Here is a 15,422-nt window from a genome sequence, read left to right as displayed (position 1 = left end):
CCAGCTTTATTCCGACGCCTGAACCTCTGGATTTTGAACACGTGTGGGATGAGGCTGGGTCACAAAGAGAACGCCTGTTTCCACATACATAAGCATGTGTGGAATTATTAAAAAAGAAAAGTCCAAAAAGGCGACAGGGGGGGGGGGTCACCTGACCTCATCCCACTGCTAAACATGCACGTTTTAAATGCTTAATTAATGTCATGTAAATTCCTCCATAATTATTCAGCATATCTGGAAGAAATATATGCAAATCAGGACAGTTTTCTTTGGCTGGTGATTATCATAAGCATTGGCGCTGCAGCTGTGGCCGCCTTTTGTTTTTATTTCTGTGCATTTTTAGCGCTTTCGTGCGCGCTTCATTGCACGTTTTGTGGGAACGGGATTATTTTCACAGCCCTTACAAGCGCAGCCTTTTACACTATATTAGCACATATGTTTCTGACTTTGTAGCTATAAAAAAGGCCATATGGTTTACCAGTCAAAGTGAGGTCCAGTCGTCTGAAACGTCGCTGCTGCTTTGCCGTCATTGTGTCCCATTCATCCCAGAATAGTCCTGATCAGTGAATAAAACCCTGTGTGTGTTATCCGTGTGGGCGTGTGTGCGTGAGTGTTTGCACACGTGAGCGTGTGTGTCTGTTTGCGCTCTCATTTCCCATTCCTCATATCTCATGTCTGTGGTTTCGCAGGCAGCAGGGCCCATCTCACGAGAGCCGAGGCATGACTCAGACTCCTGCAGACTGGTGGCTGGCGGCTGTGGCTCAGGGGAGGGGAGAGGGGGAGGAAAAGAGAGGGGAAGAGAGGGAAAGAGAGGGGGAAAGAGAGGGGAAAGAGAGGGAAAGAGAGGGCTAAAGAGAGGGGGAAGGAGAGGGGGAAAGAGAGGGGGAAAGAGAGGGGGAAAGAGAGGGAAAGAGAGGGGGAAGGAGAGGGGGAAAGAGAGGGGAAGAGAGGGAAAGAGAGGGAAAGAGAGGGGGAAAGAGAGGGGGAAAGAGAGGGAAAGAGAGGGGGAGGGAAGGAGAGGGAAAGAGAGGGGGAAAGAGAGGGGGAAAGAGAGAGGGAATGAGAGGGGGAAGGAGAGGGGGAAAGAGAGGGAAAGAGAGGGGGAAAGAGAGGGGGAAGATAGGGGGAAGAGAGGGGGAAAGAGAGGGAAAGAGAGGGAAAGAGAGGGGGAAGAGAGGGGGAAGGAGAGGGAGAAAGACAGGGAAAGAGGGGGAAAGAAGGAGGGAAAGAGAGGGTGAAAGGGGGAAAGAAAGGATGCAGACACGAGCAGCTGGCCATGCATACATGCACGGCGGCGTGTGTACACATGCTGGAGCGGCTGGAACCAACCAAACAGAGGTCCTCCACAACATCTGCCAATTACCTGGCAGAAAGCAGGTCCAGGACCAGGATCAGAAGGGTCCCAGCTGGGCCTGGACTGGAGGATGGCACTGAGCACTGAGAGTGGGGGGGGGGGGGTCATCAATAACAGACAAATGGCTTCACAACAAGCCTCCTGCCTCAGTGAGAGACACACTATAACTGTCATAAAAAGGGAGATTTATAACCAAGCAGCTCCAGACGAGCAACGGCACTAGAGGGAATCACAGAATCATCAGCAGTCAGTCAGGTTTCCTCGCCTTCCCTCTATTTCTGCTCCTCTCGCCCTTTCTTAGGTCTCCTCTGTGCTTGGAAAAGAAAGACAAACTCATTTCCATACAAATGGAGTGAGAGCCTGCAGCCCAGGGCCCCGGTGGAATTGCAAATATTTCATCTCTGCCTGGAAGCCTTGCACTGTTACTCCTTGGCCATTATCCTCTCTCTTTTATTTTGTCTTTTCTCTCAGTTTCCCTTTGCTTCTCCACTCTCGTCTACTCTCTCCGCCATCCGGCCAATGCTAACGCTAAACCAGTGCTCCCATCTACCAGAGGAACAGGCGCTACAATCATCAAAACACGCTCCGCGTGAAATCTAGAATAATATCAACCTTTAACTGCGGCATCTGTGTCTCAGTCAATGTTTTGAAACTCACTCGGAAAATCAAATTTTCATCATCGGCGTCTCCGTGTGGTGTATTTTAAGGTGTCATTTCTTGTGATTTTTTTTTTGTTTTTGTTTGTGAGATCCTCCGAATCAACAAGACAGATGGAAAATTTTTACCAGTCTGATACACTCATCAGCTATCTTCGGCATCAAATATGTTGGGTTCAATCACTCCCGAGACAAATCTAGAACCGGTCGGAGAGAACAGACCATTTTTTAACATCCAGCCTTTTGATGTGCGTGACTGGCACGTCCGTGCACGATAACCCGCAGCAGCTGCAGCCGCATGAGGATAATGGTCCCCTGTATGATGGTGGGGCCCCGCTTCTGTTTGACTCAGCCCATGTTTGACCGGAAGTCTTCGTGTCTCGGCCGTGGAGGTGTTGTCGCCGTGGTTTCAGCTGGGTTCCGGATGCTTTTCTACACGTTTTTGCCATTTTAAGTGGGAATTAAAATGCATGTCGTTCACTTCTGTTGGAGGGGGGAGGGGGGGGGGGGGGGGTGACCAGACAGTGTCGCGGCGTTAGCATGGCTACAATGGCGTCCATTGACTGGTCTTAGGCAAGCAACAATGTCTGTCTCTGTCTGTCTGTCTCTCACAGCAACACATTTATTAAGACATTTCATCATGTGTTAGAGTTTCCTGTTATGTTCTCCTGTAGACATGTTCTGGACCACTATATGCTGCATGTTACCGTCGCACAGCCACATCCCTCCTGTGCACCCAACAATGACAAAGCAAGCCTATGTCAACCCGTAGCAATCTAAGCTAACGCACCAGACAAGCAGCAGATAAAATAAATCCATGCTAATGACAATGGTCCTTGGATTCATTTATATGAACAAAGCTAGAGGGCAAACAAAGACACAAAGTAACTTTTGCCCTTGTACTTGAGCTCTTCTATTTCTCCAGCAACCGCCCATCCTCACCCCCTTCAGAGCATCTGCCCAGTCCCAACATTCTTGGACACACATGGTTTCCAGCAGGTGCCAGGTCAGGAGAGGTGCTGGAGCACAGGCTGCCTGGTACTGGCCTGCAACCAAAGCAGCTGTGGACCCAGATACAGCTGTGGAGAGGCTTGGGAGGCTATTAAAGAATATAAAAATGGAGTTGAATTGCATATGCGTCTGTTTCAACAACTGGAATGTCAGGATTCATTCAGCTGACATCAAAATGCAAGCTTGACTAGCCAGATGTTGGTGGGATGCTTGAACCTGTAAAACACATTTACCATCCCAGTTCGTCTCCCTGTGTCATCTCTGGTGTGCGGTGCTTTTATTCCCAAGAGGGAGCGCTCCGTCAGGAGACGGGGAGGCCTTTACATGGCCGAACTCAGCCGTTGTCAAGAGAGCGGAGGGAGGACAGGCCAGGCCCCAGATGGACAGTGTGTAATGGTGTTAGCTATAATTAGCCAATTTAGTCACACAGCCAGCAGCTCTCATTACATGATCTAATTCTCCCTCTCTATCTCTCTATCCCCTCCTATTTTACCAGCAAAAAACACACACACACATGCACACACACACTCCCACACAGGCTAAAGAGGACAGAGGGAGTGCCACAAGGTGAAAGACAGACAGTCTGTGTCTGTGTGTGCGTGTGTGTGTGTGTGTGTGTGTGTGGGTGTGTGTGTGGGTGGGAGGGGGGGGGGGGGGTGGAGCTATGCAGGGCCTTACTCACTCCATCAGGAACTTCTGCTTTTTAGACGAGAGGAAGGCATCAAAATTGAATGATGACATTAATATTTCAGCAACATATTTCTCAGAGAAAACAGGCTTTCTGAGACAATATCAAGCAAAAATCAATGGCTCTTCACATCATCACAAGGTAGGAAAGGAAAGGAAAGGAAAGGAAAGGAAAGGAAAGGAAAGGAAAGGAAAAGGAAAGGAAAGGAAAAGGAAAGGAAAGGAAAGGAAAGGAAAGGAAAGAAAGGAAAGAAAGGAAAAGGAAAGAAAAGGAAGGAAAGGACGGAACAGAAAGGAAAGGAGAAAGGAAAGGAAAAGGAAAGGAAAAGGAAAGGAAAGGAAAAGGGAAAGGAAAGGAACAGAAGGCCAAAAGGAAGGAACAGGAAAGGAACGGAAGGAAAAGGAAAGGAACGGAAAAGGAAAGGAAAGAAAGGGAAAGGAAAGGAAAGGAAAGGAAAAGGAAAGAAGAAAGGAAAGGAAAGGAAAGGAAAGGAAAGGAAAGGAAAGGAAAGGAAAGGAAAGGAAAGGAAAGGAAAGGAAAGGAAAGGAAAGGAAAGGAAAGGTGCATCTTCTGTGGCAGTGTGCCTCTTTGTTTTGCTCCCCATATCTGCTGCGCTTCTGTGAGCATTTTAGCAGGGTGGACATCACCCCCCCCGAACACACACACACACACACACACACACACACACACACCCCACCCTGAGACTGGGGCACTGCTGCAGCCTCCACACATCCACACTAGGTCAGAGAAGAGACACCATGTGGAGGGAGGTGTAAATCTCAGTGGGAATTTAAGAAAAAAATGCACACGTATACACACACACACGTACACACACGTACACACCCACACATACACACTTCCGAGCACATTGTGCCATTATGAGACAAACAGGCTGCTCATGCTTTTGAACACGAGGCGGTTCAAGCAGCATCCAGCATGAGCTAATTATCACCTCCGTATGAAGCTATCTGGAGAGGGCCAGGTACACACCCAAGGTGTGTGTGTGTGTGCATGTGTGTGTGTGTGTGTTCAGAATGTCAGACACACCGCAGTATCCCCGCTCGCTGCCACATCTTTCCGTGTGTCTTCAGAACGTCAGCCCTTGGTTCTACGCCGCCACTCCCAGTTAACCCGCTGAGGGCGACTGTGAAAACGGATGCTAAACTCTGACAGCTCCCTCCGCTTTAGCAACGCCACGGTTGCACGGTTGGCTCGTCAGATTTGTCCCCACTCCAATTAGAAATCCAGGAGTTTGCAGCACGGCTGTGTGGGCTGGGGGGGGGGGGGATGTTTTTAGAAAGACTTGATCCACAGGGTTAATTGGTTGGGACAGAGGAGCAGGAGGAGGAAGAGGAGGAGGAAGAGGAGGAGGAGATGCGAAAAGCTTGTACCATCAGTTTAGTCCCACCATTTTGACAGTGTGTGTGTGTGTGTGTGTGTTTTTTCCTCTGTTCTACATAAATGAAACACATGTTTTGGTTATTCTGCACCAGAATCCATTGAGGTCCACGAGGACGCAGCGAAACTTCAGGTAGAGTTGAGCGACATGTGGGAAATCTCAACCTGTGCCGCGAGCACCGTGGAAACGCCCAGGCGTTAATAAGGTGTTTAATAATAACGACGTCTCATTAAGACGATATTCATTAAATAACTTCAATAATGAAAAGTTAACACGGCGGTGCCTGACTGGTTCAGTTTACCCTGATATTGAGTCATAATCTGTGTCATTTTCGGTTAAATACCAGCGCTTTAACTTTGGGAAACGGAGCTGCAGGGGAAAACCTGAGCAAGGCCGTCGGCTCCTCCTCCGTCTTTAGATGAAGAGTCAAAGAGGAGACGTTTTCATGGTGACAGACAAAGGTAAGCTGCCGAGCATCCCCACTTTCTCTTCTCTGCCGGCAGATCAAGAAGCAGCACGCGCTCGATTCCTGTGATTGTTCGGAACAAACCGCGAGGCCTCGTGTCTCCACGTGTGGGTGGCACATCTGGCAGCGTGTGTTTCTGCCTTTTGTGTTCCCTTATGGACGCACGCAGCACGTACATCTCGCCATGCGAGCACAGACATGTTTGAGTGTACGCGTGCATGGGTGTGTTCTTGTCCTAGCTACAGTACACACCGACTACCACAACTTCAGAAGACATGGTTTGAGTTGGTTGAGTGAACAGGTTAGTTGGGACAGTTACTGTCAGGCAGCGGTGAACGACGTCCCCGCAACGATAGAAAGATGAGCGCGCGTGTATGTGTGTTTGCGACGGAGGAGGTTCTGCTCTTTTGACACAACCTGAGCAGAAGGAATCATTACGCTATGTTCTCTGTAATAAATTAGTGGGTTGAGGTAACCCAGGGCAAGGTAATGCAAGGTTAATAACGCGCCGCTATTCCCCACCGGCAGGGATAAACAATCTCGCCTGTTTATTTGCCTTCGCCGCACTCCCACGAGGAGCCAGAAACAGCAGGACAGAGGCGTGGAAGGAGGGAGGTGGAAGGAGGGAAAAAAGAGGAGCAAGAGCGTGAAAGAGCGATGACAAAGATGATGCTCCCTTTCCACTCTGACACCCACCCACCCTTCCTGCCGTGTCCTCGGTGTCACCGCTGAGAACAATCCGAACAGGCCGGCCTGTGTCACCCCCCCCCCCCTGTCATTTCCATCCATTCCCTGCTCCTTTCCTCCGCACGGGGCCATTGCTCTTTGTTTATCTGTCCTCCCTTCTTCCTCTTTTCCTCCCACTCATCCTGACCTGAGCTCAGGTCAGGACGGGAGTCACGACAAGCTCTGGGATGATGCCCCCCCCCCCCCCCACGCGCCATCGCCACCGCCATCACCGCCGCAGCCCCCGCCGCCGCTACCCATCATTCATCACAGCCCACGAATGACAGCCGTCTCAGCCCACTCACACTTTCACCTGTATTCCTGCCGGTCCACCAGCACGACGTTCCTTAAAGACCATTGCGACGACTCCTGACGGCGTTTGGGCAGCGCACATTTGATCTCTTCCCCATTAACCTGAATCCGTTCATTAAAATGATCCATGCCAGGGAAATATCTGTGTGTCTGCAGTGAGAACAGGTAACCGTATCCTTGGAAACCAAGTAAACATAAGGGATACAAAAGCCCCATCACAACTGGTCATTGCCTAGCAACATGCTAATAATTACAAATAAAATCAACTCTAAAAAAAGGCTAATACCAAGAGTACTTTGTTGGCTAACTAACTTTATATAGACAATAGATGCATATGCATATTATTGTATGTTTGGGGGAGTTTAATCTGTCATGTTCTGCGTTTCCTTTGCACGGTGAGCACGTGTTTTCCCCAACGAAGATGCCGTCGGTGGTGTGAGTGTGTGAGTGAGCAGCGTGTGTATCCTAGTACTTGCTACATATTGAGTACAAAACTACTCTTTCAGCTAGCAAAGTGAGCCCACACTGGTTGGCCCCCTAACTTCAAAGAACTGTTTGAGGGGAGTCAAGACTTGGTTTTAAGGTTGAAGTTGAATTGGGTAGAGTGAAAGTGAGGGTTTGTGGGCATGATTAGGGTTAGCGAGCTGGGTAATCTATTATGTATGAAGTCCTCGCAAAGACAGAATGTGCGTCTCTGATTTATTTAAGAAGTCAATCACGTGGTGGCAGCACTTAGCATGGAGGAGTGATCACACTTTAATGTGTGATCTGGTGTTCTCTCTACGTGCATGCTCCCTCAGCAGTGACATTTAAGCCCACCGCAGCAGTTCACACACACACACACACACACACACACACACACACACACCTGAAGCCTTGAGATATTGGGGATCTACCTGGAAGGACGTTTCTTAGTATCACATGCACATGTGCCCACACCTAAACGCGAAGGCCGTGACTGAGAAGCGCAGACACCCCCCCCCCCCCCCCCCCCCCCCTGTCACCTGCACAAGTGAAGCTGGACGGATAATGCGGGAGTGGGAGGTGGAGGCCAGAGATAGCGAGCAAAGTGAGCGGCGCTGTGACTCAGATAGGATGTGAAGCAGCTAAAAACAGAGCGCACATGTGAGCCGAGGCTGTCAAAAGAAGTATAAAACCACCACTGGGACTCACTAACTAGGTCACCCAAGACCTTTGGGTGTCTGGGTGTTTCAAAGAGGAGCCGACTTCCCTGTGTTAAGGTAGAATGGGTGAGTGTGGGATCTATTATGTCCACCTTAATCTCCATCAGGGGAATGCTCATTATGCTCCATCTATCAGCGTGATCATTTTTTTAAGTATTTCTTTTTCCCAGAGTAAACACTTTATTTTCACCTCCAGCCCGGCTTTTGTGCCGCGTGTGCATCGCTGAAATGAGGTCATTGGATCCCTATTGATTCCGTCCGCGGGAGGAACTCGCTGTGAGACTCAGCTGATTGGTTCTCTGGCAGCGCTGAGGTCATCTCTGCCGGTCAAAATCCACTTCCCGGCAAACTTGGAATTTTTTGAAGGACCGTCTTTCAAGGAAAAGTTAGGGCTCTAGCATTTATCTCAAACAAATATTATCTGGTACTGTAATTACATAGTTTTGAACCGACACAAAGCGGTTCAGATCCAAGAACATGCAACATTTGGAAAATCATACTAATAAGCACGTAGGCTCCATATGGAAGTTAATGCCAGTATATGCAGATGACTCATTCCTGTCATTACACAATATAATGCAAATAAAATAATGACTCAGATACACACTGAAACTCCATCTTTGTTGAGACGACAGATGTTACTGCCTAGTACAGTAAGTTAAATCTAAAAAAACAACAACTTGGTTGCTTCACTGGTTATCTGGTCGTTCTTAGGGTGGAGCAGCGATGGCCGTTACCGTGTCAATATAATAGGAGCGTAGAAACAAAGAGCTGGGTTTGGATTTATCTCTGTTAATCCGAGAACAACAGGACGCTTTTCGTCTTCTGTGAAACCTCATTTGCAGGAACAGCTGGAGCCCAGCGTCTGCGCGTCCGCCCGCGTGTGATCACGTGACATCGGCACATCTGACAGAAGTTCTTCGCACTCTCGTAATCAAACCAACACCTGAAGCCTACGCGGCACGGCGGGGCCAGAGAGCCCACGCGCACACACCCGCCACCGCACACATCTTCACGCTGACGCTGGTGTACAGTAAACACTGCTTCACACTTACAGGCACACCTACATTCTCACTTGGCTCCGAGCAGTTCCCTGCAGCTTTTAATTGTCCTTCCTCTGTTCCTGTTCCACAAACTCAGACACCCACAGACTCGCTGCTGCCTACCTGGGCAATAATCTCTGTCCCCCCCCCCCCATCTCCTTGAAGGCTCCATGCAGCAGATTTTCCTGTAACCACGTGAGTCAGCTCATTTATCCACTTTTGTCCTGTTATATTGTCCCAGAATGGTGTGGCCAATCTCTAGTCTGCTTACATCATGTTCTATCGGTCTCAGGTAGCGGTGCGGCGCCGTGAGCTCCGATCATTCCTGATGAGTCATTCTCCGCGGCTTCCCGTCACGCAGACGCAGGAGCCAAGCGTGTCATTAAATGTACGGAACATATGCGTCCTCCCTCGACGCCCACGCAATCTCGGCGCTCCGCCGACGTCCTCGCCGCGCCTCGGAGGCCGCCGGCGGCACCGTGGCAGGAGTGTCTGCTTTCAAAGCGTCCGCTCCCGCTTTATGGATTTCTGTCGTTTGGGTGGTTGGGAGCGGGTTCAGTAGTTCCATATGTGTCTGCAGAGGAGGAATTCAGAACAGGCCGTCGTAAAACGTGTTTCACGTCAATGTGAAACATCAGCAAGCACAGAGCTGATCGTTACTGGCTGCTCAGGAGTGCCTTTAAAGAGCGCATTCCCTGCTTCTTTCCCCCTCTGAATGGGAAAAGGACCAAATTTATGTGAAGGTGACTGAATTTCAGGTTGAAAAAGGTGTTCCACTAGATTTATTCCCTGAACGTTACTTTAATAACGAATGGATTTCATATTGAAATACTGTAAAACACCATTTTTCCCTTTGCAGACACAGTATTGGGAGCACTGGGACTGCAGACATGTTTATTTCCTCCCTTCTCTGTCGGGTGTGTTGTGATCATGTTTGTACAGGAGCTAACTGTTAGCCGCATGCAAACGCTCCTGTCTGTGGAGGCTCAACTGGAGTAACTTTTTCATGTTTGACATATTTGTTGCGGAGGAAGAAGCCGACACACAGATTGCATTATTAATAACCTGCCTCCATTCCTGGAGGGAGACAATCTGTGTTTGGATGAATATTTATGAACTCGCAGGCTTTCAGCCCTTAGTTAAAACATTCATATAGAACAAATCAGGAAGTCAGGGAACACTTAGAAATGCCCCGTCGACTGTGTTCGCTCTTCCCCTGCCTTCGATCTGCTGCACTTTGTCACTGGCAGCTCCTCTGGTTACGACCTGGCCCCTCTCTGGGGTCTCTGGGGGCCCGCTTGTTAAATTGGTTTCAGCAGCACCAGGAACCGGAGCAGCGGGCCTCTAACCTCTCTCTGGATTACGGAACTCTGACTCCTCTTTCCCTGGAGGCCTCTGCGGGCCTTTGAAGTTGCTCACGGCTTTTCCTTCCTCACGCCACCCAAAGGCTGAATGAGTGATCTATGCCCTCCTCTGCCCTCCGCGGACCCTCCCTTTCTTTTTCTATCTTACCACGGCTCTCGCTCCCACTCCTCCCCCTCTTCTCCTTCCTCCCTTGACATCCTCCCTGGCCTGTTCCTTGGTCTTCGGCCCTGTTTTCCTCTTGTTTTTTGCTGCCTCTAATGCCTGTTCTGATGTTGTCTCCTTGCATTTTCATCTTCTTCTTCCCTTTTGGCATTTTCTCACCCTCCACGTCTGCCCTCAGACTCTCCAACCCGCTCTTCTCACCAGCTATGTTTACATGAAACAAATTAAATAACATTTAGCTTTATCTGTCGACCCGGCTCCTTTCTGCAGAACCTAGAATGCAAACACTGATGTCAGTCCCCATGCAGCAACAACCAGTGCTCCTTTTTCACCCCTTTTCTCTTCACCCACCTTCTTGCTGCGTGTCACACCCCCTCCGCCCCCTCACTTCCTTTCTTCACCCCAGCCCTCTTCCTTTAGACCCTGTCCCCAGGGCTTTTCTGCGTGCCTCGTGCATTCTTTGGAGCTGACTAACCGTGTTTATGCTGACATCTTCAGCGTGGAGACGACAGCATGCACCAGAGTTCACCGATGAGTGTCCCACACATGAAAATAGGAACACATGGAAACAAGTTCTCATAATGAACGATAGAATGAATCATTTCTCTGTGTGTAACCTGCTAAAAGGCTATTTGGATTCAGTTTCTGTACACTCTAAAACTGTAATCCTGAGGGGAAAAGATCAGGCAAAAGTTTGACTGGACTCTTTTAAGGTCACTATTAAAGACAAGTACAGTACTCGAGTACATTTACTCGGCTACATCCCCCCGCACGGATAGCTGTACATTGTAGGACCCCTTGACTTTGCCCCAGCTAATTACACTTGTGCAGCCCGCGTGCTCTCCAAAGGTTGGCCTTTATTTATTTATTTTCATCGTGGCGTCCGGGACACGCAGAGAGTTTAAAGTTCAAATGCAACTCAAACACATTAGAGCACATTATGCCAGCAGAGGTTACGGAGGAAAGTCAAGAGCCGTCTATCTGTGAGAGCGTCCTTCATCGCACCACCTGATCTGGAGGAGCCAGCGCGGGGAAGGCCCGGCCCAGATTTATTGAAAACTAAAGGCAGCCAAGTGCAGCTATTTATAGCCCGAGGACAATACGCGGCCACGTGAGCGACGTTTATTATATCAAACAGTACAGAGAGAATGAGAGCGAGAGAGGATGGAGGGAATGAGGTTGCACGGGTGGTGGTGATGTGTGTGTGTGTGTGTGTGTGTGTGTGTGGGTGGGTGGGGGGGGCAAAAGAAAGGGCAGCGGTGGGGCTGGGGGGGAGGGAGACATGTGAAGGGAGAGGCAATGTTAACAGTTGATCCATCAGAAGGTCATCGCGCGTGTACACGTCACCTGTGCGTGGTCTACTGTGAGACAATAAACACCCTAAAATGTCATGTCTCACACACTCACACACACACACACACACACACACACACGCACACGCGCACGTACTTGTTTGTGGCGTGAAAACAGAAGTGCTGAATGATCACATGCGCCTCCTGTGCCCTACCCAGTATGTTCCAGGTGCAGTATTGCTCAACCCCTGCTCCTCCTCCCCGTCTATCACCGTCCATATCTGAATGTTATTACAATCTTTATTACAAGTGCACCTGACAGTGTGACAATAGAATGTAATTCCAGCCACTCCCGTCTGTGACGCCAGCTGAAGTAAGACTGCGTGATCCCATTTTGGGATGACTTCCTACCTTCTCCTTGACTTCCAGCACGATCATCGCTGGATTCCTGCGCTAGCCGCAATGCTATCTAGCTCATTGTCCAGATCCTGTGGATTACAGTGGAGAGTACATGCTATCATGTTTTCAAAATGTTTTGAGTTATTTGGGACCTTATTATGGTAGAGATGTGGAACCTTGGTCATCCAACAGCGCTCTTTTGAATGAGTTGGATCACGGACATGTGGCTCAAACAAACAAACAAAAAAACATTTTTGAACGGAATCTGGGTTCAAGAACAACGCCTACAGTCTGAGAATTGGGCTGTAGATCTTTTACTTTTTCAGTCCATCCGGCAGGAAGTGCGCCGGGGGGCTAAAGAATGTTAGCAAAGTTGAACATTTTTTAGGAAAATTGCCACAAACCACAATCGAGGTGAAGAAAAAGACCCTTAGTGTGTCATTCTGATGCTCAGTTTGTTCAACTGTACCAAACCAGTCTGATTTATTGATACACATTCATTCATTTTGTGTCAGACTTGAGGTATATTCAGTCGTTGTGGGCATTTTTGCACAAACATCCGTCATAAGGTCAGATCCTGGGGGTCGGATAATAATTTTATAACATTTCTTAATAGAAAATTAGTTTGATTTAACCCAAAAATATCAATATAAAAACATTATATTGATTCATCCTACATGTTGGGGAAGTAGCCAGATGAAGGTGTAAAGGGCAACTTGGGTTCAATTCAACGTTTATTATTTGCAGTTGTGCGTCGTTGCTCTTCACCATGAGGGTGTGTGGTGTGATTTATCTCTAAAGTGCTCTTGCTTTATTTGCTCATACAGTCATCCATGGCTTAGTTTGTTCACCAATTATGGACTCCTTCTGTCTGCTCTGTTTCATTGTGTGCCGCTCCTCCCCTTGCTGATTGATCCTGCTCTGTGTGTGGGTGAGGACTTCTCCATCCTGCCAGGTCACAGTAAATTGCCATGCAGATGGTACGGTGTTGCAAATGGATTTTTAAAAAAAAGAGAAAGACAGAAAAGAAAACGTTTGTGCGGTGAATCACGTCGACCTTACCAGCACACACGCCTTCACTTCCAGTAAGGACTCACGGCAGCGCACCCTCCTCTTCCAAGGCTTCTGTGAAAGTCATCGCGGATGCCAGCGGCTGTGGAACTGCCCAACAAGGAGTTAACACCTCAGATGGAGAGACGCGGCGATGGCGGCGGTAGCGGGGAGGGGGGGGGTGAAATGGTGTGAAGAAGAAAAAGGAGTGGCTGGCGGCAGAGACGCCACAGCGGTGAGCTCAGGGCTGTGGAATCAGGAACTCTGCGCTCTGCTACGCCCCTGCACTGCTACCACCACTACACCCACGACCTCTGCTCCACTCCGGCTTTCACCCGCCATCCCTCCTCCGGAAACAAATGTGAATCTTGACATGAACGCTGCTCCTGAGCAAGTGCGAGGCACCTCGTACACCGGAGACTCCAGAAGTGCCCCAGCCTCCCTAAAAGACCTCCCCCAGCACACGTGCAAGGCTCCGCGGACCTGGAGGTGATTCCAGCGCGGCTCGTCCCGGCCTCCAGAGCAGGACTACGACAAACAGCGACGCGCCAGCCGAGACCCAATCCAGCAAAAGCGATCGCTGTTAATGAGAGTCCGGGGAGAAGGGCGTCGGAGTGGGCGGGCCTCAGAAGAGCGGCGAGACGTCTTGAAGTGGTTTGTTTGACTTTCCGCGAGCCACAGAGGAGCCGCGCTCTTTAGAGGGGATTAATAATGAATTCATCCGCTGATTTCATCTCCAGCCAAGTCAGGTTCACCCTCCCAGACGCTCATTCAGGCACAACTGCCATCAAGCGTTTGTCACAATGCGTCTGTCTGTCTGTCTGTCTGTCTGTCTGTCTGTCTGTCTGTCTGTCTGTCTGTCTGTCTGTCTGTTAGGATGACTCACCACATCGTACCGTATGAGTAAAAGTCTGGCGTTTCTTGAGAGCACAACGAATTTAATTGGCTCCCGAGACCGTCTCTGACAACTGAGACCATGGAGGTGTCATCTGATGAGTAGTTTATTAAAACCATCGTTAAATATTGATGCGTGACGCGCCGCTGATTGCATGAGACGGAGGTCGATAAAGCCCGGTGACGTCGTCAATGGTTTCCGAGCCTCCGCGCAACTGTCATTTTTGTCAAAGAACCAATTGACACCGAACTGACAGGAAACACGTGACAGGAGACACGGGAAATGGAAGACATGAGGACAGTATGAAAGCTTTAAGGAGCTGTGAGAGGGCAACAGGGAGAGGAGGGGTGCACCCAAATACTGGAGTCTGCCACAAGGGGGGTGATAGAGCTTCATTTGGAGAAATTAGTTCTTGCTCTCAGGGCAAAGAATGATGTCATTTTGTTCTCATGGAGGTGGTTTGGGAATTCTCCAGTTCCACTTCCTTGTTCGTTGCTTGGCCTTAACTGTTCAGTCTGGATAAAAATTCCAATGCGAACAAGAGCGAAGACGTACAAAAGATGGTTCAGTCAAGCTGCGATGTGTCGCCTCCCTTTGCATGTTTTGTGCTTTGGTGGAGAACAGCAAGGAGTGGAGGGGGAAAGGGAAAAGGGCGGCACTGTGAAGATCTGCCATCTGTTTGGTGCTGGAACAGAGAGATGGGCTTTTTGCTTACCTGCAGCATCAGCCTTGGAGGGGCGGCGAGGACATTTGTCAGAGTCAAGGAGTAAATAGTGAGGAAACAGCTCGCCATCTGTCTGGGCCCATTGATTTCACATGAAAGCAAATACATACGTTCTGGTTGTGTTACCCCCCCCCCCCACACACACACACACACACACACCCTGAATAGACACAGTCAAAATGGAACTTTTGACACCTTTGTCCTTTGAAGGTCTTTATAACAACCTCGCCATTGTGTCTGTCATGGCGTAAGCACGAAGAGCTCCCGTCAGTCTTGCCAGAACAGCAGCAGGACGGCGATAAACAAAGTCTCCTGATAGCACATCTGCTCTTTATTACAGTCCACCCCGCGAGGTTGGGACGTGCACGCAGCCGACCCGAACACGGAGCAGCGGCGGCGAAGGTCGGACGCAGACGCGGCGGCTCTGCGGCGCATTTGAAAGAGCGTCTTTGTCCATCAGCCTTCTCCAGCCCGGGCTTAAAGGTGAAGACGTCCCTTCACATCTGTCATGTGTCACGAGGCTCAGCGTGAAAGGCAGCAGGATAAAAAAAACCATAACCAAACCAAGAAAAGCGAGAGGCAGAGGCTGATGCTGGGGTAGAGATAGAGCTTTAATGCTGTGTGTCAGCACCACCTGCCTCCTCTTGTGAAATCTTTTCATGTTCCACCCACTGAGCTTCCAAGTCTCCATTTCTG

The 15,422-nt window shown here is 49.4% G+C and overlaps 1 long non-coding RNA gene across 1 annotated transcript; it reads right to left on the bottom strand.

The window, feature by feature from the left end:
* Positions 1-12,778: 12,778 nt before the first annotated feature.
* LOC115247340 (uncharacterized) lies at positions 12,779-13,273 on the bottom strand. The gene is made up of 2 exons (XR_003886408.1): positions 13,120-13,273; positions 12,779-13,005 (listed from the first exon to the last, which is right to left on the bottom strand). It is a non-coding gene; the product is annotated as an uncharacterized lncRNA (long non-coding RNA).
* Between the last annotated feature and the right edge of the window lie 2,149 nt (positions 13,274-15,422).

The sequence above is a fragment of the Takifugu rubripes genome, chromosome 20, assembly GCF_901000725.2.
Source record: "Takifugu rubripes chromosome 20, fTakRub1.2, whole genome shotgun sequence".
Taxonomy (NCBI): Eukaryota; Metazoa; Chordata; class Actinopteri; order Tetraodontiformes; family Tetraodontidae; genus Takifugu; species Takifugu rubripes.
The sequence above is the reverse complement of the archived record's forward strand: the minus strand, read 5'-3'. Positions and strand labels throughout refer to the sequence as shown.